Here is a 22,686-nt window from a genome sequence, read left to right as displayed (position 1 = left end):
TAACAGACAGAACAAAGTGAATTACCAAGCAAAATAAAATAAAACACGCAAGTCTAAGTCTAGTACAATAATAAAACTGAATACAGATAAAATCTCACCCGTAGAAACTTATTGAAACATCTCTTTCAAGACTGGACACCTTCCTAGTCTGGGCACAATCCTTTCCCCTGGTACAGCTCTTGTTCCAGCTCAAGTGGTAGCTAGGGGATTTCTCTTGATGACCTCCTCCCTTTGTTCTGTTCCACCCACTTATATATATTTTGCATAAAGCGGGAATCCATTGTCCCTCTCTGGGTTCCCACCCCTTCCTTCTCAATGGAAAGCACCAGGTTAAAGATGGATTCCCGTTCAGGTGACATGATCACATGTCACTGTAAGACTTCATTACCACTTGCCAGCACACACCTATAAAGGAAGACTTACAAGTGAAACGGAGCCATCTACAGACAATTGTCCTGGTTAATAGGAGCCATCAAGATTCCAAACCACCATTTATGGCCCACACTTTGCATAATTACAATAGGCTCTCAGAGTTATATTTTATATTTCTAGGTTTCAGAGGAACAGCCGTGTTAGTCTGTATTCGCAAAAAGAAAAGGAGTACTTGTGGCACCTTAGAGACTAACCAATTTATTTGAGCATGAGCTTTCGTGAGCCACAGCTCACTTCATCAGATGTTTACCGTGGAAACTGCAGCAGACTTTATATACACACAGAAATCATGAAACAATACCTCCTCCCACCCCACTGTCCTGCTGGTAATAGCTTATCTAAAGTGATCAACAGGTGGGCCATTTCCAGCACAAATCCAGGTTTTCTCACCCTCCACCCCCCCACACAAATTCACTCTCCTGCTGGTGCTAGCCCATCCAAAGTGACAACTCTTTACATAATCAAGTCGGGCTATTTCCTGCATAGATCAAGGTTTTCTCACATCCCCCCCACCCCCATACACACACAAACTCACTCTCCTGCTGGTAATAGCTCATCTAAACTGACCACTCTCCAGGTTTAAATCCAAGTTAAACCAGAACATCTGGGGGGGGGGGTAGGAAAAAACAAGAGGAAACAGGCTACCTTGCATAATGACTTAGCCACTCCCAGTCTCTATTTAAGCCTAAATTAATAGTATCCAATTTGCAAATGAATTCCAATTCAGCAGTTTCTCGCTGGAGTCTGGATTTGAAGTTTTTTTGTTTTAAGATAGCGACCTTCATGTCTGTGATTGCGTGACCAGAGAGATTGAAGTGTTCTCCGACTGGTTTATGAATGTTATAATTCTTGACACCTGATTTGTGTCCATTTATTCTTTTACGTAGAGACTGTCCAGTTTGACCAATGTACATGGCAGAGGGGCATTGCTGGCACATGATGGCATATATCACATTGGTGGATGTGCAGGTGAACGAGCCTCTGATAGTGTGGCTGATGTTATTAGGCCCTGTGATGGTGTCCCCTGAATAGATATGTGGGCACAATTGGCAACGGGCTTTGTTGCAAGGATAAGTTCCTGGGTTAGTGGTTCTGTTGTGTGGTATGTGGTTGTTGGTGAGTATTTGCTTCAGGTTGCGGGGCTGTCTGTAGGCAAGGACTGGCCTGTCTCCCAAGACTTGTGAGAGTGTTGGGTCATCCTTTAGGATAGGTTGTAGATCCTTAATAATGCGTTGGAGGGGTTTTAGTTGGGGGCTGAAGGTGACCGCTAGTGGCGTTCTGTTATTTTCTTTGTTAGGCCTGTCCTGTAGTAGGTAACTTCTGGGAACTCTTCTGGCTCTATCAATCTGTTTCTTTACTTCTGCAGGTGGGTATTGTAGTTGTAAGAAAGCTTGACAGAGATCTTGTAGGTGTTTGTCTCTGTCTGAGGGGTTGGAGCAAATGCGGTTGTATCGCAGAGCTTGGCTGTAGACGATGGATCGTGTGGTGTGGTCAGGGTGAAAGCTGGAGGCATGCAGGTAGGAATAGCGGTCAGTAGGTTTCCGGTATAGGGTGGTGTTTATGTGGCCATTGTTTATTAGCACTGTAGTGTCCAGGAAGTGGATCTCTTGTGTGGACTGGACCAGGCTGAGGTTGGTGGTGGGATGGAAATTGTTGAAATCATGGTGGAATTCCTCAAGGGCTTCTTTTCCATGGGTCCAGATGATGAAGATGTCATCAATATAGCGCAAGTAGAGTAGGGGCTTTAGGGGACGAGAGCTGAGGAAGCGTTGTTCTAAATCAGCCATAAAAATTGCCAATTGTGCCCACATATCTATTCAGGGGACACCATCACAGGGCCTAATAACATCAGCCACACTATCAGAGGCTCGTTCACCTGCACATCCACCAATGTGATATATGCCATCATGTGCCAGCAATGCCCCTCTGCCATGTACATTGGTCAAACTGGACAGTCTCTACGTAAAAGAATAAATGGACACAAATCAGATGTCAAGAATTATAACATTCATAAACCAGTCGGAGAACACTTCAATCTCTCTGGTCACGCAATCACAGACATGAAGGTCGCTATCTTAAAACAAAAAAACTTCAAATCCAGACTCCAGCGAGAAACTGCTGAATTGGAATTCATTTGCAAATTGGATACTATTAATTTAGGCTTAAATAGAGACTGGGAGTGGCTAAGTCATTATGCAAGGTAGCCTGTTTCCTCTTGTTTTTTCCTACCCCCCCCCCAGATGTTCTGGTTTAACTTGGATTTAAACCTGGAGAGTGGTCAGTTTAGATGAGCTATTACCAGCAGGAGAGTGAGTTTGTGTGTGTATGGGGGTGGGGGGGATGTGAGAAAACCTTGATCTATGCAGGAAATAGCCCGACTTGATTATGTAAAGAGTTGTCACTTTGGATGGGCTAGCACCAGCAGGAGAGTGAATTTGTGTGGGGGGGTGGAGGGTGAGAAAACCTGGATTTGTGCTGGAAATGGCCCACCTGTTGATCACTTTAGATAAGCTATTACCAGCAGGACAGTGGGGTGGGAGGAGGTATTGTTTCATGATTTCTGTGTGTATATAAAGTCTGCTGCAGTTTCCACGGTAAACATCTGATGAAGTGAGCTGTGGCTCACGAAAGCTCATGCTCAAATAAATTGGTTAGTCTCTAAGGTGCCACAAGTACTCCTTTTCATTTTATATTTCTAGTTTCAGATACAAGAGTGATACGTTTATACAAATAGGATGACCACACTCAGTAGATTATAAGCTTTGCAATGATACCTTACAAGAGACCTTTTGCATGAAGCACATTCCAGTTACATTATATTCACACTCATTAGCTTATTTTTATAAAATCATATAGCGTGAGTCACATACAGTTCATGAAACACCACGGCATAAACCGCTTTTACTTGCAATACTCTTACTTTTCTCTATCTGCTTCTTTTTTTATTCTCCCATCCCCCAATATTAACCTGAATATTTACCCAGATTTTGCAACAATTTGCACATATTTTTAAATTTTTGTAACAAACACTGAAATTCCTGGGACATTTTAAACAAAATACAAATAAAAAACGAAGGTCCTTGCCAATTTTGCATAAAACAGGCAATTATTTCACCACAGCTGGACCTCCTATTAAAAAAAAATACAAAATTTATAGGCTTTGGGTTTTTTAATTATTATTGCTCAACTATTCAAACACTTGTCCTAGCATAGTTTTAATAATGTCTCAAAAGTCTGGAATAAATAAAACTTAATATAATTTTAAATAAAAGTTCAAAATATACCTCGACAGTTCTGATGTTTGAGGATTTAATTTCCCAAAATATTAATGATCTCTGGGAGTTAAAATAATGTAATTATATCCCAACTCCATGGCCAACTAAACCGCAAACTGAACTTCAGTGGTACATATTTCATTTGCAATGTCATGAGATCTTCATTTTGGACTATCAACATAGCACTAAATTTTGATCTGTCATTGAAAACAGGCCACTTCTAATTTTGGCTTGCAGCACTGTAAAATGAACTGCTAAAGGCAGCTAATATTTCACATGTTAAATCTCTCCATCCTTCCCTGAATCAAAAACAGAAAGCTTAATGACAGAAATTATTTACTGTACACAAACACATATGCTAACAAAAAAAAGTCTTCAATGCATTGGAAGAAAACTTAGTGCATATTTTACTCTTGACTCGCGAAAGTTGACATGGGGGCTAGCCTACTGTAAGTGCTCTGCGTGGTCTTGTGGGAAGCTCAGATTGGATTCCTAGTCCTGATTTCTCACTAGCAGGGGGTAGAAGTGCTGTGAACTCAGCATGCTCCTGGGAGGAGAGCCTTGCATCATGCCATATCAACCCCTCCAGCCAATGTAGGAACTGTATAGATGTACTCTGGAGAAGTCCCATCCAGAAAGATGGTGATTGTAATATGAGAAGGTAGGGAACAAAGAAAACTTTGTGTAAACCAAGCTGGATCTGTGGATGCCAATGCCTGTTTGGTCAGCAAAGTCACTTAGACATGCTATATGCAAGTTTCCAGTCACTGCACACATATTACTCACATTCATAGCCAGAGAGGAATGTACTTCAATAATCTTTTAGTGGACCTGACCCTTTTGTAGGCCCGACTACATATTTTACTACAACCACCACGGTGTCAGACGTGAGGCTAAACACAGCTCCAAATCTGTCATCACAATTGCCCATTAACTTCGGAGATCTGAGTCTACTGCTATAATAAAATAAATAAATAAATACCAGTGACTTAATTCCGAGTCTTAATTTTTCTTAAGCAGCAAAAGATGCCAATATAAACTCTTGTGGTTTATTTATTCTGTACTGTTACATATTAGCAGAAATCCCTAGTTGTCAGAAAACAAAGAAATTAAGAACTGATTTAAGTTAGGCTGTATTAAAAAATACATATGCTGCAGTACCTGTTTAAAAGCTTGTATATTCGTTCATTGGGGCAGCAACTAACTTTTGCTATAGAGCAGAACTTCAAGTGGTGTAAATTGTTATACCTCCAAGGAAATCAAGGGACAAGAACTGTCTCTGTGTTTGTAGAGCACTTAACAAAAGGCAGCCAGGTCTTTGAAAAATGATGATGTTGGTTTTCTAGAATTTAAGCATTTTCAATACTGGTTCTTGAAAAAGTAGACTCTCTCTCTCTCTCCATCCCTCCCCCTCTGTGGGTTTGTAATGGGAAATAGAGCATTTCACTTTTAGGTTACCAGTTCAAGTCTAGCTTCTCTCACTGGCAGCTGAAAATCATTACCAGCTGGAAGCTCTTTGGTATCTCATGTAAAATGATTCGGTGGTCTCAGTTCAGCTCCTAGTGGACAGGAGTTTACAGGGAGAGTCCACCCCAGAGCTTGATCAAAACTGGCACCCAGTAATTTGCATTCTCAGCAGAGAAGCCTGGATTGAATGGTGTTCTATGCTCTGAAAGCTTATCCCACCACATCAGCAACGAGACTCACCAGTGGAGAAGAGAAGTGTTCATTACCATTGTACCTGCACTGCAGTGGGTTGTTTTCTGAATCGGTAACTTCAGTTTCTAGAGCTGTCAATCAGCATTAAATCTACTCAAAATTATCATAAAAAAATCAAATTGCATAAGGTTTCTACATGAAGAGTTGAGGGGAGGGCAGAGTTCAGGCCTCATTAGGAAAATGTTACAAACTCTTATCTGTCATGTCTAGCACACCCTGGCTGCAATTCTATTCTTGAAAGCTTCAGTACCTAGACTGATCTGACTGAATCCCTCTGAAGGTTATTAATTAGAAGAGGAATTAAAAAAAACAAAACTGCTTATGAATAAGGTCCTTACTGAAAGTTTAGAGAGATAATAGCATGCTGTTTGAGCTCCAAAATGTTGCATGTGTAGGTTTTTGTGAATGATTTAGTTTTAAAAAAATGAAAGCTTTTGTTTTGGATTTAAAAAATAGCCACTGCAAACTGCACAGCAAGCAATGCCCATTTGCCTAGTGCACAGAAACCAGTGCTAGTGACTAGAAACAAAAATGAAGTGACTAGCCTACTTCACTGCACCAACTGAGGAAAATGCAGAAAGTAGAATAGCATAAATGATGAAAATTAAATTAGCTTTCTAAAATGTGCTCAGTTTTGACACTCTAAAGTGCTTTTGGTAATGCAGGTAAACACATTTGCTCTTTAAATGTGTGGAGGGGTTTAAATTGTCAGTGGTCCCTCTTACATATGTTTTAACTAGGAGTTATGTAATCTTATTTTAGAAGATCCTCAAGATCAAACATAAACATAAAAACCCCCATTGACAATGACTAGTCCCTTATGCTCAGGAAAGTCACTGGGTTCAGGTTCATTGTGGGAATTTTCTTTCAGCCAGTGCTGATACCATACCGACACCTTGTGGTCAGCTTTATTATAACACTTAAAACATTCTAAACCTGGGGGTGGAGGAGAGAAGGGGGAGAAGCATCCTATAATTTTACTTGAAGAAAATGGTTTAGGCTGAAATTTTCAAAGAAGCCCAAAGAAGCTGTGTGTCCAAATCCCTCCAAAATTAAATAAGATGCGAGCACCTAACTTCCTTAGGTTCTTTGGAAAATCCTAGCCTTAAAAAACTGTTGACCTTCTTAAAGGGAGAAAGTTAGTTTCAGCACAATTGTGGGAGGAACAAATATGCTTGGAGTTTTAGAACAATAACACTGGGCTACCAGAACAGAAGTTGTGTCAGCATTTCCATGACAGGTCAACTTTTTCAGGGATCTATGAGGTTCAAATTTGACACATTATTTCATCTCACTCAGGTTTTCAATTTTCTAAGTGAAGAAAAAATAATTAGATGTTTCTTATAGACATGGTTTATCCTTCCATAAAGTCACTGACAAATAAATCATTTTTCATGTGAAATTTGACAGGCTATTAGACTTTCACTCTCACAAGCACATGAAAACACCCAAAAGTACAAAGAACTGAATTATTCTACTTTTCAAATGAGAGTGCTTTCTCTGGATGGTCCAGCAGTCAGAGCATAGGACAGAGTCAGAAGACCTGGGATACACTGCTAACTTAGCCAGTGACTGGCTGTATGACATTGTCACTCATAGAGGCCCTCAACCCAGCCTCCATGTGTGTGCAAACAGTTTTGTGAAGGATTTTGATACCCAATTTTAAACAGGGATTCAGCAATGCACACAGCAGTTGAATTTAGAGTCAGCCTTTTCTCTGTTGTGTATTGAGCTAAGAATGAAATGCTAACATAATTCTGAATTTCCATGCTTTTATGATTTTAAGTTTGAATCTAATAGTACTGTAACGTGCTTGAATTTTCATATTTTAACTCCCACATTTCCTCTAGGTATTTGTTTTTCAAGCCACTCCTTCAGTACAGAAGGCTATTAACAATATTTTGCCACTTACTTTAGTCCTAACAACCTAACCAAAGTCAAACCAAAACATTCTCAACTAAACCAAGCCAAACTTTTAAAGTTTTATTATTTTTTAAAAAGGCTTGAAGGATAACTTGGAAATAGAAATATTTAGGGATAAGCTTTTTAACAACAACAAAAGAGTTTTAAAGCATATGTAGACTATTACACTTAACATTAAGGTCCTTTAGCACTACCATATAGGTTTTTGAGGGTTAGCGTATTCTCTATAGAAGAAATATGTAATCCTGTCATTGAGCACAATGCCCCCAGACCAACCATTAAATACTATGTTCAGGATAAACTGGAAAGAATTTCTCAGTGTAATGCCAAGGAGAGAGAATAAAATGATGGTGCTATAAAGTCATTATATGCATTATGGCAATGATCACCTTGCTCACAGAAATACAACCGGAACACAGAACAGCTCATCAAGTCAATACCTATTGTAATTTACACAAAATTAAATTACAACCACGTATAATTTATAAAATGTGTAAAATACACGTCACTACCAATACATACAATTAGACCAATATGAAGGATAACTTCTCCACGGAAACACTGTAAAACCAATTATATCCGCTTCCTTAATTATCAAAGGTAATATCACGTGAGCTGAAAGTCCTGTATTCATTTAATTTTTATAATTTATTAGAAGAAACATAAAAGCATTACCGATCTGGTACATAAACATTGCATTAGACACACCATTAACTGAAATGGCTTTTTTTTTTTTTTTTTTTGGATCCATGGCTCAGCCATAGGAAGGCATTTTGGTTTATTTTTCACTGGCACACAAACTGAGCAAATCCCACTGAGGTTTTTGTCACTTAATCTGTCCAGGTAAAAAGACTCTAGAAAGACTGTATTAGAACTTCTCAGAAAGAACGTAAAACCTCAGTACAGAAATCCACCGTTTCACTGACAGGTCAAGAACATTTTGTGTAAATATACGGTTCTTCACAGCTGCATTCTCTTCTATTTAAAAGGCTACAGACTTTTGTTTTTCGACAGGATCTATATGTCATGCATCTAGACATAGCATCAGCTCAACAAGATAGTATTAAGATGGATCTGAATGTGGGAAATTAGATTAAAAAATCCTATGTTACTAGGATTAAGATAAAGATATTACATCATACGTCTGCGGAAATACAGGTCTTACACAGTACAGTGTTTTCTTCTGGAGTAAACAAAGCCATGAGTTTTGAGACACCCATTGGAAAGGCTTTTGTGCATCATGTGGCTATATTTGTTTAATTTTGATCTCTGCTTTCTGACAGACAAAGCTTCATTCCCAGCTCAGTACAACCTTTAAAAAAAATACTACTGATCAACTTCAGAAACACTGTTAAATTCACTGTATTTGCAGGGTGTGTAGCAATTTAATTATGTATGATCCAGAAACACTAAATTACCCATTATTTCACCTCAGCTTTTAGTTACTAACCATCAGAACCCTGAAGAACTCAAAGAATTATTTGCAATTATGAAAAACAGAGTAGGCAATCTTCAGAGTACTGTACATATTGTAGATATTTTATGAATATTTCTTGAATAATAGTTACTCTTATTCATTCAGACAACAAAGTTGTTATTTAGGGTATTTTTTTTTTATAGATAGTGCTATTCTATAAAGTAGAAACATACTTTTTTGGGGGCGGGGGAAGGGCTTTTGTAATCCCAAGGATACTATCTAATGACAGTGGTATTATTTATTGATTTGGACATTACTATCAACAATATCAAAAGAGGTACAGTCCTGTATTATAAGCATAAAGTCTAGATATAATTTTTAAAAATAATTTAAAAGTCACTATATAGTCACTTTATAATAATCTTTCTGGAATCTTAAATCCTAAATCTGTTGCTTTACTGAAGAATTAAAAAAGAAAAATCAGAAGCTACTATTTCAAGAATACACTGCCAAAACACATTTAAAGTTAAATGAATTTTTAAAAATTCAAGTTGGCAACACTCCTTTAAAATGAAATTTTTTCTCAGGTCAAGAGAGCTGTGTATCAACTTCAGCACAATTCAACTGCAACCATGCCCAAATGGCTTCATTTGGAACTCTCTTTGCACACAGTCCTGACACACAGATTAACTTGCATGTTATTTTAAGGAAACTAATATGAATTTTGGGAGAGATGAGACATTAAAGTCACCAGTGAGCATGGTTCATCCTGTTCCTTAAGCATTTTGGCTGCCTCTACAGGCATAATGCTGCTGGGCACCTCTACTCAAGTGAAGCAACCTACTCCTTCCCTACCTCAGAGCACAGTTTTCATTCCTTTTATATTCTTCCCTAAGACTAAGGCTACAGGTATGATTACCTCTTGCTCTGAAGAGAGTGTTACTGACCTGCAAAGGGGAGCACACGGATGCCTGCTAACCTCTGTGTTACAGTGACTCTGTAGCCTTTCACTATGGTCATTCAACTTTCTCATAATTTTGATATGATGATGAAGAGTATCTTCTATGGGGTAAAAAACTGTGATGAGGCCAGTGTGAACTGAGAGACCTATAACAACAGCTTAAAGAAACTTTCTGAGTGGGAGAGTAGCAGAGTGTTTGGGTATGAACTGAAAACGAGAAGTTCTGAAGCCCTGTGAGACAGTAAAAGCTGCATGTAGTTCCAAGATTCTTTTGCCAGCCCCAGTCCAGAAGCCAGAAGAATAAACAGAATAATTTGTAAAACTATTTTAATAGGTTAATTTTTTTTAAAGAAACATATCCAAAGATTACTCTTTAGTTGGAACCTATTGATGCCAAGCGCTAATTTAAAATGCAATAGTACTTTTCTGTAGGGGTAACACACATTAATGCCAGGCAGTTAAAATCAAGGCCCACAATTTGGCTGAATCATAAAATCTTCAACCACCACTTACCACAGGTTTTCCTCTGCATCAGCTCAGAAACTGGGCTCACTACTCCAAGTAGGGTATTGCTCTTGCTTCACACCTTCTTGATACATGCGTACACATGTATCTCCTTTTCCATTACATAATTTAAAAAAAAAAATCTTTTAAGTGAACTCAGTGCTGGTGAAATGCACCAGACTGACAGCTGCAGAATCTGAAGCCTTACGATTTATTCACAGAACAAAAACAATACTGGCAGTGCACTCCAAGCTTCCCCATCAATGCCACACGGTGGGACTACGGACGTCTGCTGGAAAGAGAACAGCTTATTCTCTACGTCCATTCGATTCTCGGCCTCTTTACTGAGACCACCAACAGGGATTTCAACTTGCAGTCTGGACAACTGTCCAGCTAGAACAAAGCCAGATTATCAGCTCATTTCATAGAGACCCCTGAATAGATATCAGACATGGTAATGGAATTTGGTCATTCCTGTTATGAAAGCATTGATGACCTGGAAGAAGCTCCTATGAGTTCTTTGTTAACAGATCTGGCCACTGAGTCCTATAAATGGGAATTTCAGTTGGTTTGATTTTTAGCTTTAGTTTTCTGTTTTTAAGTCAGTTTGTAGTTTCTTTCCTTTCCCGAACTGACCACTTAGTCCACGACCAGAAAGGATCCACTTCCGACTTGGACAGTCACCCTATAGCCAGAGGCCCTAGGATAACCTGCCTGCCACCACTGCTCCTGCAAGCAGCAACTGCCAAATAGGGGAGCAATAAGAGGGGTATCTGTAAGATGCTTCATAAGAGATTCAGGCCCAGGAGTGGGACCGAAGGACTGGATCATTAAGGCAGTGGGAAGAGGATGACATTGATTGGGTTTTTTTTTTTTTGACCCAGGTAACATCGCAAAGTACCACTGGCTAAGACTAAAACTTTGGCAGCATACCACTGGGTAAGAGAGTTTGGTTACTGATCCACTCAAACACCTTTTCTCATTCCTATTTAAAATAACTACAAGAATACAGATAAATCAATTTAAAAAAAAGATTCCAAAGGCGATTTTGGGTCAAATTTTCAAGAGCAAAGTACAGATGTCTGGAGAAGGATGTCCTTGTAGTTAACACACTGGACTGGGCCTAGGAGCTCTGGGTTCAATTTACAGCTCTGCCACAGCCTTCCTATGTGATTTTGGTCGAGTAATTTCTCTGTGCCTTAGTTCCCATCAGTTAAGTGGGAAGAATAATTCTTTCTATCCTCTGACCCTTTGCTAGCCTCATCTATTCAACTTTTTAAGTTCTTCAGGGCATTGATTGTCTCTTACTATGTGTGTATATGTACACTGTGTATCTGTTTTGTACAGCCTTGTGATACTATGGAGAAGTGACTACGTGGTCCACCTGAATTTCCCTATTCACAGAACTGCCACCACTCTCAGAGTGTGAGCTCTGATAGCGGAAGGAGATTACATGAATCCAGTCATCTCTACCAATGCATTTTGAGTTGAAGGTGTCTTTTTGCTGTCTTTTCCCCTCCCTCCCCTCAGATGATATAGCATGACCACCACCACCTGGATGCATTACAGATACATTTTGCTTGTCCTTTGGGTGTGCCACAGGTTTTCTAATGAGTGCAAAAGTTTTGGAAGTATTTTTTCCAGCAATTTGCAAAACGTGAGAATTCACTTGGGAAATGTGAAGTGCAGAACTGAAGTTCTAATGACAAGGCCACTAGTTCAGTAACTCACCCGGTGGAGGAAACAACCATGAGAAAAGACACTATTGCAGATAGAAGCCTATTTGAACAAATGTTGTGCATTTGTATTTGGAAGTGAGCTGCAATCCCAAGGAGATTTATGCAGCTATTATGCAGCAATCAGTTTGGCTGTTTGCAGGAAGCACTTCATGTCTGGCCCTGCTCTAGATCACTCCTACAAACTTTTTCCATGGGCGGACTATTCCTTATTTATCCACTAATGGGTTCTTACCCTTTCCTCTGAAGCACTGGTACTGGTGACCGTCAGAGACCCAATATCAGACATATATTTTAATGGACTACCTAAGCAAGGACTTTAAGCCCAGTAGCTAGAGTGTGATGTCTATTTATATCCTGCCATAGTTCCAATCATAGAACTCCTAGTGGAGTTGTGGGAGATCTTAGAATCATAGGTTTAGAAGAGACTGCAAGGGTCATCTAGTCTAAACCCCGTATCTTAATGCAGTAGATTGAAAGAATTTGGTATGTAGCAGTACCACCTACCTACGTCTGACTTCAAGCCAGCTGCTGCCTCAGTTTTGCCTCACTCCTGACCTTCCAACCTGATTTTGTTACTTCAGTGACTTGACTCTCTGGCCAAGTCATAAAAGACAAAGTCCACCCTTTCCAGAGTATCCAAGTCCAATCCCCCCAGTCTCAACAGACATTCCTTCCTGAGGGTCTGCTTTGTCTCATCTTCTCACTCTCTGCCCTGCCCAGTGCTGGGGACAGCCTCTCCTTCCTGAGGGTTTGTCTTCTCTTCAAACTTCTGACACTCTTCAGCCTGCCTTCTAAATCTGGCTCTCAGGTGTTCCCAGGCTCTGTACAGTCTCTTACCTCATTTCCTTCTGGGTTCCTTTGAGTTTCAACCTGTTCTCTACAGAGCACCAATTCCCAGGGCTTCCTACCTGGAATCTCCCTTCTCTCCATTTAGCTCTCCCCAGACTTCTGTGTTATCTCCACCCCAGAAGGCATAGTCTAGCCACATGACCTGCCTGTAACATGACCTTACTTATTTTCTTCACCTGGGGAGGTGAGCTAAGTGTGTCACAGGTGAGACTGGACCCATCTCCCCTTAAAGAGACAGTCAGCATGTGACAGGGTATAAAGATCAAACAAATAAATGTTTGATATAGTCAGATAGGATTTGGCTCTTTTAGAGTAGGTACACTCTAAGATTCAACATACCGTGTATCACTGCAATTAGATAACGTCTATGTCTATCTGTCCATGCCTCCTCTGGATTAGAAATGTGAGCAATCCCAAAGCAAACTCAGTGAACTAAGGTACATCTGCTGGTGAAACTGAGCACTCACAGACAGAAATTTAAGATGAACAGTACTTAGAAAGATCTTACCTTAGACAAGTGGAATGTGAAGAAGAAAACAGGCTAACGCTATTTGTCTACATTACTGCCAGCAGAGTAAAGACTGTCAAACTTTGAGCTGCAACATTATAAATAGGCTGCAGGAGAGACTCTCAAGTATTTATAGAATGCTATTCACCACCATATCCAAACACTAAGTCAGCCATGGGTGCCCTGAGCTAACAAAAGAGAAGGATCCAGTGTGAAAGACAGAAAATAATATATTTATAAAAAAAATCAAAAAGGAGGCCTTGGGTTATATACACTGTCATGCTCCTGGCACAAAATCTGGCTGAAACACTGCAGATAATTTTATAAGCCTAGAGAAGGCACTGAAGAAATACAAACAGATCAATGGATGCCAGCAGTGAGAAATAAACAGTTTCAACTGCTTTATGCAACTAGAATCACATTGCAGCCAGATTCGTTGCCAAGATGAAGACTTGGAAAGCTTCTGTCAGACTATTTCCAGTTACAGTGCTTTATGAAAACACAGGAGATATGGTGTGCCTTGATGAGAAAAAAACAGTGTATATATAGGCTCATCATCCTTGAGCAAAAACACGAAGGTAAGTAGTAGTTGTTATGGATATGTCTCCATAAGTAATAGGTGTTATTGTGTTCAAGCTTCAGTTTTCATGTATTTTGTACTGGGGAAAAGGGGAAATTTACATTGTATGTTATAAACTTTCCTGTATTCTTGCACTGGCTGTCTGAAAAAAAATACTTTCAACTTACAATCATTCTTTTGATTCTTTAAAATGTAAAACGAGGATGTCAAATGTACTAAAATTAACTGGTTTTGCAAAATGCATTCCTGATAATTTTTAACCATTTTCCTTTTGGTTAAAAAGTTTAGGATCTATTCTCATTTTGATGAGCAATAAGGTATGCTACAGAAATCGACTGACCATTGAGATAAGAACAGATCACTAAGTCTGAATATTTTTCAGCATGATGGAATAAATATAACATTCAACTGACTAACACATATTGTCCTTTCTTTTATGTTAAAGAAGACATTCTTGTTTTTGGATAGCCCATAATAATATACTCAAACAGGCACCGTACATATTCATAAGATGACAATACTGGAATTTGAAATACCACTTTAACAATGCTTTTCTAAAAGCAATGCTCTACAAATTATTTTGGGGAAGTTCTCCGGCCTGTGTTATACAGGAAGTCAGACTAGATGATCACAATGGTCCCTTCTGGCCTGGGAAACTATGAATATAATAATGAACTATACGTTTCATATTGGATGGACAAAGGACAGAGGGAAAAATTCAAAGGATCATCCTGGAGTCCTTCATCAGCCAAAACTCTCTATTCAAGTTAGTTTTATTTTAAACCACTAACAATATGCAATTAAATATATATATTCAAATCAGCAAACTAATCATGGAAAAAAGTGATTAAAAATCAGGGTAATTTATTATTAGTAGTATTCTGTTGACATGTGTTAGACCTCTCTAGAAGACCAAATTGCCACTGTTGAAATTAAACCAGACAGAGGGGGGAAAAAGCAGGTAATCATAACCATAAAAATAACAATTATAGATAAAAAATCTATATTAAAAAAACACTGATGTTGCAAAGTCATCTACTGCACTGAATGAGGCAGGGATCCTGTGGAAAAATGTGAACACTTGACTTTGCAAGCTTAGCATTCTTTTACCATAGTTTTTCTGTATGTAATTTTTAAACAAACTGAAAAAAAGTAGAATTTCTATCATTTGGTACCATGGTGTCCTTACAGGGTGTCAAGGTTCCTTCCCCACTCTGAACTCTAGGGTACAGATGTGGTGACCTGCATGAAAGACCCCCTAAGCTTATTCTTACCAGCTTAGGTTAAAAACTTCCCCAAGGTACAAACTCTGCCTTGTCCTTGAACCGTATGCTGCCACCACCAAGTGTTTTAAACAAAGAACAGGGAAAGTGCCCACTTGGAGAAGTCTTCCTCCAAAATATCCCCCCAAACCCTATACCCCCTTTCCTGGGAAGACTTGATAAGAATCCTCACCAATTTGTACAGGTCAACACAGACCCAAACTCTTGGATCTTAAGAACAATGAAAAATCAATCCCATTCTTAAAAGAAGAATTTTAATTAAAGAAAAGGTAAAAGAATCACCTCTGTAAAATCAGGATGGTAAATACCTTATAGGGTAATCAGATTCAAAACATAGAGAATCCCTCCAGGCAAAACCTTAAGTTACAAAAAGACATAAAAACAGGAATATACATTCCATCCAGCACAGCTTATTTTACCAGCCATTAAACAAAAGGAAATCTAATGCATTTCTAGCTAGATTACTTACTAACTTAACAGGAGTTGTAAGGCTGGATTCCTGATCTGTTCCCAGCAAAAGCATCACACAGACAGACAAACCCTTTGTTCTCCCCACTCCCAGATTTGAAAGTATCTTGTCCCCTCATTGATCATTTTGGGTCAGGTGCCAGCGAGGTTATCTTAGCTTCTTAACCCTTGAAAGGGTGAAAGGGTTTTGCCTCTGGCCAGGAGGGATTTTTTAGCACTGTATACAGAAAGGTGGTTACCCTTCCCTTTATGTTTATGACACATGGGTCATCAGCAAGGGTGCAAGCTTTAGAGCCATCGCACAGTCCTTTACCACTTGAGCTAATATAATAACTGGTAGCAGCAATAGGCATCATAGGGTTGCCAGGTGTCTGGTTTTCGATCAGAACACCCAGTCAAAAAGGGTGGCGGCTCTAGTCAGCACTGCTGACTGGGTTGTTAAAAGTCCAGTTGGAGCAGGGTTGGCAGGCTCCCTACCTGGCTACACACGGCTCCCCAGAAGCAGCGATGTGTCCTTAGGCTCCTAGGCGGAGGGGCAGCCACAGGGGCTCCACATGCTGCCCCTGCCCCAAGCACCAGCTCTGCAGCTCCTATTGGCCAGGAACCATGGCCAATGGGCGCTGCGGGGGTGGCGCCTGTGGGTGCAGGCAGCACGCAGAGCCCGCTGGCCCCTTTGCCTAAGAGCCGAGGGACAAGTTGCTGCTTCCAGGGAGCCGTCCGAGGTAAGTGCCGCCCGGAGCCTGCACCCCCTCCCTCATTCTAACCCCCTGCCCCAGCCTCCTCCTGCACCCAAACTTCTTCCCAGAGCCTGCACCCCACACCCTCTCCCACACTCCAACCCCCTGCCACTGCCCCATCCCTGAGCCCTAGGGTTACCAATTTTGGTTGGATATATTCCTGGAGATTTCATCACATGACATAATCTTTAATTAAAGATTAATCTTTAATTCCTGGAAACTCCAGGCCAATCCTGGAGGGTTGGCAACCCTACTGAGCCCACACCCAAACTCCCCCCCAGAGCCCACACCCCCTCCCATGCCCCAACTCGTCCGCCTGGAGCCTGCACCCCAAACCACCTCCCGCGCCCCAATCCCCTGCCCCAACCCTGAGTCCCCTCTCGCACCCAAACTCCCTCCTGGATCTGCATCCCCCCTGTACCCCAACCCCCTGCCCCAGCCCAGAACCCCCTCCTGCATCCCAAACTCCTCATCCCTGGCCCCACCCCAGAGCCCACACCCCCAGCCAGATCCCTCACCCACCCCCCTGCACCTAAATTCCCTCTAAGCTGCACAGCCACGGAGCAGGCTATCAAGGGCTGCACAGGTGGGGAGAGGTGTCTCTCCCCCAGCCACAGCCCCAGAGCTGCCCCGGCCAGGGAGAGGCACTCTCCCCCAACCCCAGGCTGCTGCGGCAAGAGAGGGCTGGGATGGGGGAGTCTTCTCTCGCCACCACAGCTCCAGGGCAGCTTGCACCCTGAAGCCCTCATCCCTGGCCCCATCCCAGAGCCTGCACCCCCAGCTGGAGCCCTCACCCTTCCCGCAACAGAGGGAGTGGAATAAAGTGAACAGGGGTGGGGCCTCAGGGAAGGGGGTGGGGCAAGGGTGTTCAATTTTCTATGTTTAGAAAGTTGGCAATCCTAGTTATACCCTGTGTGGACCAGTCAATAGAAGAGGATGAGGCACATGGGTTTCGCAGTTATTTGCCAGACAACAGAGGAATAATGGGACTCAGGAATCCTAGGTCTATTCCAGGGAGTATGACAGAGTGCTTCTGTTCCTCCAGCCTCCCTCTTTTCGGCCCTTATTCCCAGGCATGAACTTCCCCAGACTCTCCCTTTAGGCTCCTGTCCTCCACGTTCCTATCAATTCCCCTAGCCTATATCTGTCCTCCTGCAGCTTAGAATCATAGAATATCAGGGTTGGAAGGGACCTCAGGAGGTCATCTAGTCCAACCCCCTGCTCAAAGCAGGACCAATCCCTTCTTGGCTCCTCACCTCTTTGCATTCAAGTCAGGCAGCTTCCTCTTCCTCCTCAATACTAACTGGGTGCTAGTACAGGGAGCACTGTGAGCCCAGAAGAGACAGTCTTTCAGTTCTCTATTCCAGAGCCTGGAGCCATAAGAAGTCTCCAGCAGCCTGGAGGAACAATTGCAGGGAAAAATCTTGTTTAGCCCCTGCAAACTTGGACTATGGCATGCTCAATGGAAACAGAATTTCTGGAACTATGCCAAATAAAAATTTTGATAGACTTAACTTTCAAAATGTTCGACAAATTGATTATCCTCAATTAGACATCTCCAAAATTTGCTCCTCCTTCTCTCAATTCACCATCTCCTTTATCTTTATTAACTGCTCTCTGTCATCTGGCTCCTTTCCTCTACCTACAATCATGCTCTTGTGTACTCTTTTTTTTTTTAAAGCTTTCATCAATCTAACCTACATTTCAAACTATCACCCAGACAGCCAGTTGCCAGAATCCTTGAGCACAGTGTACTTCCACTGACTAGACTTTCAATTTGCTCCTTGATCTCTTTCAGCCTACTTTCTGCTATCTCCACTCTATGGAAACCATCCTCATCACAGTCACTGAAAAAGAGGTTTGAAATGTAGGCCAGGTAAAGGAGAAGAGGAGGTGAGAGAAGGAGAAGAATGCTTTGGGGAGGACTGAAGGAGGGCTTGGAGGCATATAAAAGACAAATTTGAAGAAAAGAGTTTAGAGTGGGGGAGCAGAAGAAGGAAAGGTTCTGCTGGATGAGGTCCACTTTTGTTTTTGAAGACATTTCTATTGTGTTAACAAGACAAGCTTCCACTCTGTGTTGCAGTTTTGTTCCCAGTTTATACCTCCATGGATAATAACTTTCAAAATGCTGAACAATCTAAGGTCTATCAGTTTTGTTTTAGTTAGTTTAAGCCATGCTTCTCTGCTCTTATTCTTCTTTGTGTCTTTGACATCATTATAATTCGCTCCTGCATTTCCTCTCTGCTGTATTCTTAGGACTTGTCTACACTTACAGCGCTGCAGATGCACTACTGTAGCGCTTAGTGAAGATGCTACCTATGCCGACGGGAGAGGTTCTCCCATTGGCTTAGGTGGTCCCCCTCCCTGAGACGCGGTAGCTATGTCAACAATAGAAGCCCTCCCATTGACATAGAGCTGTCTATACTGGGAGTTAGGTCAGTATAACTACATCACTCAGAGTGTGGGTTTTCCATAGCCCTGAGCGACATCATTATATTGACATAAATTTGTAGTATAGACCACAGCTTATTAAGCTCCAAGATCTCTGTTTTTTCTTTTACGTTGCTGACTTTTATAGACACTGCACATGACTCCCAAACATACCTCTCAATCCTGAACTCATTCCCAATCCCACTGCCCAGCCAGTCATCTTCAATTGTCTCTCAGCCCAATCTCTGTCCTAGTCTCTACAAACAGAGCATCTCATTTTCCCCTCTAATCTTTTTTCACCTCTCTTATCCTCTGTCACCATGAACCACACAACTACCCCAGTCTCCAACAACAACATAATCTCCAACTCCTCACTCTTTTCTTCTAGCTAACTCTTGCTAGAAATTTCACAGACAGTTATGAAGACAAGGTCCCCACCCCCAAAGGATTTACAATCTAAACAAATAACATATAAGGGAAGTGATAACATGGGCAGTATCATTAAATATGTAATAGGAAAGTGACATTTTCCATACACCTTTTAGTTCCATGACATTTAAGGAGATTCAGATGGAAATTAAGTTATACAGGGCCTTGACATGGCAATCCATTCCATAGCAAAGCGTTCTATTACTATAGACCCCTAGTCTGATGCAGCTAGAGCTGGGTGGAAAAAAATGGGGTAAAAATTGCAAAAAAAATCCCCATTTTTCATCAAATTAAGTGAAGAGAGGTGGGTTTTTTGGTATTTTTCGTGTTTATTTGTATATTGTAACTGCACAAATTTTATGGGAAGAAATAAAATGTAGAATTCTGCAAATACCTCAAGAATGTTAAAAATGCTGAGCTACAAACTGTGGGCATGATCCCACTGAAACCAATAGCAAAACTCCAGTCCTGCAACGTTTTGAGCACCTCCTCAAAGAGACTAGATGCCTCAATTCCCACCAAAGTGAGTGGATGATGAGGCTGCTTTGCACCTCACAGGTGGTGCTCAAGACCTTGTAGGATCAGGTTATGAAGAACTTTACAATCTACTGCACAAGTGATGGCATTTTTTAAAATTACTAAAATGTTTAAGAAAAACCCATATTTTACGGCCTTACCACTTCAAGTGTTTCTGAACTAACTCCCAGTTTCAGGAGAAGGTACATTCAAAGTGACTTCTGTATTTTCACTAAGAACGGAGCTCCAGGCACCCTGAGGAATTGGCATGGCTCAGGGCTCTACCAAATACTACAAAAATATGTAAAAACTTTATAAAGCCTTCAGAGTAACAGCCGTGTTAGTCTGTACTCTCAAAAGAAAAGGAGTACTTGTGGCACCTTAGAGACTAACCAATTTATTTGAGCATAAGCTTTCATGAGCTACAACTCACTTCATCAGATGCACTTCATCCGATGAAGTGAGTTGTAGCTCACGAAAGCTCATGCTCAAATAAATTGGTTAGTCTCTAAGGTGGCACAAGTACTCCTTTTCTTTTTATAAAGCCTTATTTCTGCTACCTACCCCAAAGTTCATTTTCCTTTTCTTTCACCTACTTATAGCTGCTGCCAAGTGATTTTCAGTTTTCCTCTGAATGAAAAGATCAACAAAAAGCTGTCTCCATAAACAAAGTTAAAGTTTGTGCTTGGCCTGCCAGATGAGGATATACTTTCACCACGGGGCCAGCAGGAAGGACATTTGAACTTTCAGCTATTGCCAGGACATAGACCTCTTCTGTTAAGTTAAGCAACTAGCCTTTATGAAAGCTGAGAAACAAACCAGACCAAATGCTGTTCTGGGGCAAAAGGTACAGTAACATAGCTCAAGAGAAGAAGATTAGGAAGCAAGGTTACAAGAACCTAAAAACATTACAATAAATCACACACAAATACATACATAATTCTGAGCGTATGAATTCAACTCAGAAAAGTAAGTAAATCAGAAATGAAGTCAAGTCTCTATCATTTAATCCCTGTGATTTCTGGAGATTGCAATCTATATGATACAACTACTACCACACTCTGACTTTAGTACCTCTGAACTGCAGAACGAATTACTGAAAATGTATCTGTGCAGACTTTCTTGCTTTTCCCACCATAAGTTTTCATAGCAGAGTGAGGATATTTAACATGTAAATTCACTTTATGGCATGTTTACATAAACCACAATGGCACAGCTAAATCCCTATACATTGCTTTGAAAATTGTCTCTGTCATATTGTTTTTCTTCTGTTATTGCTGTTTTCTGCCAAGCTTGAGGGGGGATGCAGGATGTTCAATATTATGTAAAACAAAATAAAACAGAAAATAAAGATCCAGGAACTGGATGGATGTTTACGGAACATAGCTGTTCCTGGGAATTTAAACAATCATTTAAAACAGACTTGTTTTGTCCTTCATATGCTCTTGTACCTGGCATAAACTTAGAAAGAGCAAGTGGCTTGATTCTACAGCCTTTCCTCATATGAGCTAGTCTCATGGCTTCAGTAAGACTATCTGACATGAGGAAAAGCTAAAGAATTGGGCCCACAATCTCTACCCTAAGATCAGATAATTTAGACAGACAGACACAACCTATGAGAAAGCAAAACGGACAGAAGAAGGGAAAGTGAGGGATGGGCAAACTGGTTTATGTTAGGATTTGAATGCTATTTGTTCTATTTGAGATGCTACCCACCTGTGAAATAATCCTAGCAGTAATGGCAGAGAGATGGGACAGTCCGAGGCGAACAGAGAAACTCAGCCACAAATGGGAATGACTAGAAGTTAGGCAGCACTGCAGCGTGCAGCAGGAGTTCAGCACTTGAAGCAGCCATCTCCCGCATAAAGAATAGGTGAAATGTGGAAGGCTGTGGCAGCTACATACGAGCAGACAGGGGAGAGAATGGAAACTATTTTTCTAAATACAACAGGCATTAACAGAATGATTCAAGTGTTACACTTCCACAGTCAAGCAGCCAGAAAGGATGAATGAAGTTCTGTCATTACTGACCCTAACACACAGCCAACCAGGCTGCAATAAGATATCCATGTGCATGTGCACAATCTGCGTATTATAGAGTCTAGGACAGACTGTGGCTGGATCTGTGCAAAGTGCAGAGAGATAGGACACAAGGAGTCGTGCTAATCCTTGTGTCTCTGCCAGTCACATTTTCACTGGAGCGCACAGGCACTCTCCAGAAGGACAGCACCCAGTTAAGGACAAACCATCTGCCCAGCCAAAATTCCTTCTGGGGCTCCCATGGCAACTTGGACACTCTAAGTATCCCTACAGTGTAGGCTGGGACTTTAGTCATTAACCACATTATTAGGGCTGATAAAGTATAGCACGCAAAGACCGCTCTTGCAAACAGGAATGACAAGGCAACGGGCAGCACTGTGATTGTCATAGGGCAACCGCAGTCCAGTACATAGTAATGGCTAGGAAATAGTTTGCAGCAACGTTAGAGCTGGCAGAGGTGAGAACCGAGATTGCTTTTATATTGAAGTTAATTTTATTATGGTTGTCCATCTATAACCCTTATGAGCTGGTCAGAGCAGCCTTGGCATAGAGAGGGATGCACTAGCTGATAGGCTTTCTAGCCTGAGAAGATGGGCTGACATTATTTCCCTGTTGCACAAAAATCCTCTCCACGGTTATACTGTTGGCAGTGACATGACCCCATTTATTTACAGGGTTAGCCTGTAGATTTGATAAATAAAGACAAATGGTCTCAACAGAAGTACATCTTTCATGAACTCTCCATCTGACAGATGCGGTCACATTAAAATGAAGAAAGAATTTTCTACTCTGCATACAGTCATGATAAGAAAGGGGAGAGAACACATGCTGTTAGAGACTGAAGCTTTCCTTTTGTATATTTGTTTGTACTCGGAC

The 22,686-nt window shown here is 41.0% G+C and overlaps 1 protein-coding gene and 1 long non-coding RNA gene across 2 annotated transcripts in view; one reads left to right on the top strand and one right to left on the bottom strand.

The window, feature by feature from the left end:
• JAZF1 (JAZF zinc finger 1) overlaps window positions 1-22,686 on the bottom strand; it is a 296,236-nt gene that overhangs the window by 167,351 nt on the left and 106,199 nt on the right. The window lies entirely within an intron of this gene.
• LOC125631576 (uncharacterized) lies at window positions 13,307-21,188 on the top strand. Its single transcript, XR_007354989.2, has 3 exons — window positions 13,307-13,905; window positions 18,194-18,537; window positions 20,373-21,188. It is a non-coding gene; the product is annotated as an uncharacterized LOC125631576 (long non-coding RNA).

Source organism: Caretta caretta, chromosome 2 (genome assembly GCF_965140235.1).
Source record: "Caretta caretta isolate rCarCar2 chromosome 2, rCarCar1.hap1, whole genome shotgun sequence".
NCBI classification, from domain to species: domain Eukaryota; kingdom Metazoa; phylum Chordata; order Testudines; family Cheloniidae; genus Caretta; species Caretta caretta.
This window is presented reverse-complemented; position numbering and strand designations above follow the sequence as displayed.